The sequence below is a fragment of the Orycteropus afer genome, unplaced genomic scaffold, assembly GCF_000298275.1.
Source record: "Orycteropus afer afer isolate SDZICR_OR568_19922 unplaced genomic scaffold, OryAfe1.0 scaffold00355, whole genome shotgun sequence".
In the NCBI taxonomy this organism is placed as follows: Eukaryota; Metazoa; Chordata; class Mammalia; order Tubulidentata; family Orycteropodidae; genus Orycteropus; species Orycteropus afer.
Window position 1 is genome coordinate 343,486 of NW_006921942.1, and position 3,954 is coordinate 347,439.

The 3,954-nt window shown below is 41.4% G+C and overlaps 1 pseudogene; it reads right to left on the reverse strand.

Annotated features, from left to right (window-relative positions):
• Positions 1-3,036: 3,036 nt before the first annotated feature.
• LOC103207138 lies at positions 3,037-3,578 on the reverse strand (annotated as a pseudogene).
• Positions 3,579-3,954: the final 376 nt, after the last annotated feature.

Sequence of the window (3,954 nt, forward strand, 5' to 3'; positions counted from 1 at the left end):
CGCTGTCGCTTTAAATATCCAAAATGGTCAAGCTACTTGTAAACATTCAAAATGGCTGCACCCTCCAGGCAGGCAAAAGTCCACAACTCAGCCCACATTCATCTTCACTGCTTCCCCTTTTATTCACCAGCCACCAGAGAAGTCCTCCATCCAGTCCCTGGCTAGCAGGACAGACTTTTAGGTTAATTCTTAGGTCCTACCACCACTTGAGGAGCTCTGATAGCGTAGTGCCTAAGGCACTTGACTGCTAACCAGAAGGCTGGCGGTTCACACCCACCAGTCACTCCTCATAAGGAAGGTTGGGCAATCTACTTCCGTAGTGATACCACTCGGAAACCCAAGGAGTGGTTGCTATGAGTCGGGTCCGACTTGAGGGCACATAACAGCAACGACAGCCACCACTTGGCAATATCCAAGCTGTCTGTGCCATCAGGATTGCTGCCAGACCACAGCTTTGTATGTCTCCTTTTTTGGTGTTTTCATGCAAATTCTTCTGCTAATTGGAGTTTAGTCCACTTCTTTATCTTTCCTCCAAGGCTCAGGTGTCCAGGATTATCTTCTGTATCTCTGTTAATTGGTTCTCCTTTTCTTTGTTGAAGAGGGTCTGTGCAGTCTTTCAGCCTATTCCGCCATCTTACTGGAACTGCCTTGTATCATTTTCCATACTTATTTGATCTATATTCTGAGCAAATAATCTAAGAAGCTGACTATATGAAGAAGAATGTGCCATCAGAATTTGAGGAAGGCTCATGAACAACCTGAGATTAACAGATGACACAACCTTGCTTTCCAAAAGTGAAGACAATTTGAAGCATTTACTGATGAAGGTAAAAGCCTTCAGTCTGGATTACACCTGAATGTGAAGAAAACAAAAATCCTCACAACTGGGTCCATAAACAATGTAATAAATGGTGAAGAAATTGAAGTTGTCAAAGATTTCATTCTAGTTGGATCAACAGTCAACAACCACGGAAGCAGCAGTCAAGAAATCAAATGACATATTACATTGGGCAAATCTGTGGCAAAAAACCTCTTTAAAAATCTTAAAAAGCAAAGATATCACTTTGATGGCTAAGGTGAACTTGATGCAAGCCATAGTTTTTTCAATTGCCTCATATGAAAGTTAGACAATGAAAAAGGAATTGACACATTCGGATATGGTGTTGGTGAAGAGTGTGAATAATATTGAATATTGAATTTGGAATATGCCAGAAGAATGAACAAATCAGTCTTGGAGGAAGTACAGCCAGAAATCTTCCAAGATTTCACCTTCCTTGCTTAGACACATCATCTCAGGAGAGACCAGTCCCTGGAGAGGGACATAATGCTTGGTAAAGTAGACAGCGGAAAAAAAGACCATTAATGAGATGGATTGACATAGTGACTGCAATCTTTTGCTCAAACATAACAATGATCATAAGAATGGTGCAGGGACAAACAATGTTTAGTTCTGTTATACATAGGTTGCCTTGACTTACTGGCACCTAACAACAAACAACAACAACTATTTTAAAGTGTACAGTTCAGTGGCTTTCTGTACACTGACAATGTCATGAAACCATCACTGTTGTCTAATTCCAAAGCATTTCAATCACCCCAAAAGGAAACCCTATACTCATTAAGTAGTCATTCTCCATTCTTGCCTCCCCCACCCCCTGGCAACCACTAATCTATTTTCTATTTCTATGGATTTGCCTATTCTAGACATTTCATGTAAATGGAATAATAAAATATGTGACTTTTTGTGTTGGCTTCTTTCATTTAGTATGTGTTCAAGGTTCATCCATGTTGTAGCATGTAACAGTACGTCATTCCTTTTTATGAATGATTAGTATTTCATTATTTGGATATACCACATTTTGTTTATCTATTCTTGATGAACATTTGAGTTGTTTCCACTTTTTGGCTATTACAAATAATGCTGCTTTAAACATTAGCATGCAAGTTTTTGTGCAGACATTGTTTTCAGTTCTCTTGAGTGTGGAATTGCTGAATCATATAGTAATTCTATATTTAGCTTTTTGAGGAACTATCAAACTGTTTTCTACAGTGGCTGCACCATTTTACATTCCTACTATTGTTGTTGTTCTTATGTGCCGTCGAGTCAACCTGACTCATAGCGACCCCTCCTTGGGTTTCCAAGGCAGGAACGTAGATTGCCCAACCTTCCTTCCGAGGAGTGGCTGGTGGGTTTGAACCGCCAGCCATCTGGTTAGCAGTCAAGTGCCTTAGGCACTATGCTACCAGAGCTCCTTTTACATTCCTACTAGCAAAGTATAAGGGTTTGAATTTCTCTAATCCTCATCAACATTTGTTATTTTCTGTTTTTAAATTTTTTTAAAGTTTTATATATAGCTGTCTCAGTGGGTGTGATAAGGAGCTCTGGTGGCACAGTGTCTAAGGCATTTGATTGCTAACCAGAAGGTTGGTGGGGCAGAAGGAAGATGGAGCAATCTACTGCTGTAAAGATTTCAAAGAAAAAAAAAATTCACTGCCGTCAAGTTGGATTAGACTTACAGTGACCCCTCCTTGGGTTTCCGAGGCGGTATCACTTCAGAAGTAGATTGCCCAACCTTCCTTTTGAGGAGTGGCTAGTGGGTTTGAACGGCCAGCCTTCTGGTTAGCAGTCAAATGCCTGAGGCACTACACCACCAGAGCTCCCCTGTAAAGATTTACTGCCTTGGAAATCCAGTGGGGGTCACTATGTGTCAGAATTGACTCGATGGCAGTGGGTTTGGTTTTTGGTGAGTGGGTGTGAAATGGTACTTCATTGTGGTTCTGATTTACATTTTCCCGAGAGTTAATGATGTTGAGCACATCTTTTCATGTGCTTATTACTATTATTATACCTCCTTTGGAAAAATGTCCATTCAAATCCTTTGCCCACTCTTTTAAATAGTTATTTGTCTTTTTGTTATTGAGTTGTAAGACTTCTTCTTCTTCTTTTTTTTTTTTTGGCAGATAAAGCTTGTTTTGTTGAATGATTAATCTATATAACTGCCAAGGCCACTACATACAGACAAGAGACGAGGAGCCTTATTCTTTGTTCTCATCCTGCTTGGACAGAGTCTTAATGATCTCTTCTTTCTTGCCTTGAAACCACTTGTCATGGCGTTTGTGTGCTTCTCAGTCTTGGACCTGTGGTCCTCAGCCTGGCCAGCCAGAGCTTCTTGCAGGATTTGTCTACCTTCAGCTTGCAGACATGTTCCATGAGAATTGACTTGTTCTTGAACACATTCTCCTTCACCTTCAGGTACAGGCTGTGATACAGGTGGTGGTCAATTTTCTTAGATTCATGGTATCTTCTGAGCAGTTGACACAGAATTCTCTTCATGCGAGTAATCTTTTTGGGCATTTGAGCATTGGCAGTATCCTTCCGGAGGGCTAAGGTACTTTTCTGGCATCAAGTCTTAAAATGAACAGTCACAGGCTTGCAGAAGATTAGGCCATCTTTGATCAGTTTCCGGGTTTGCTGATGAAAGCTGGCATTAGCAATTTCCTTGAGGTCCGACCAGACCTTCTTCCTGACTCAGGAGGACACTAGAGGCAAGCCTCTTATGAAGCCTGAGCATACTCATGGCTGTGATCGCAGCACAGAAGGGCGAGTTGTAAGTGTTCTTATTCTATATACTAGACCCTTATCCAGGGAGCTCTAGTGGTGCACTGGTTAAGGCATTTGGCTGCTAACCAAAAGGTTGGCAGTTGAACCCACCAGTCACTTTGCAGAAGAAAGATGAGGTACTCTGCTTCCATAAAGATTTATAGCCTTGGAAACCCGATGGAGGTAGCTATGAGTTAGAATCAACTCAACGGCAGTGAGTTTGGTTTTGGTTTGGTTTAGACTCTTATCCACCACTCATCTGACACTTGGTCATACAGTGGTGGCTTGCGTGTTGCTGTGAGGCTGGAAGCTATGCCACCATTATTTCATATTCCAGAAGTGTCACCCATGGT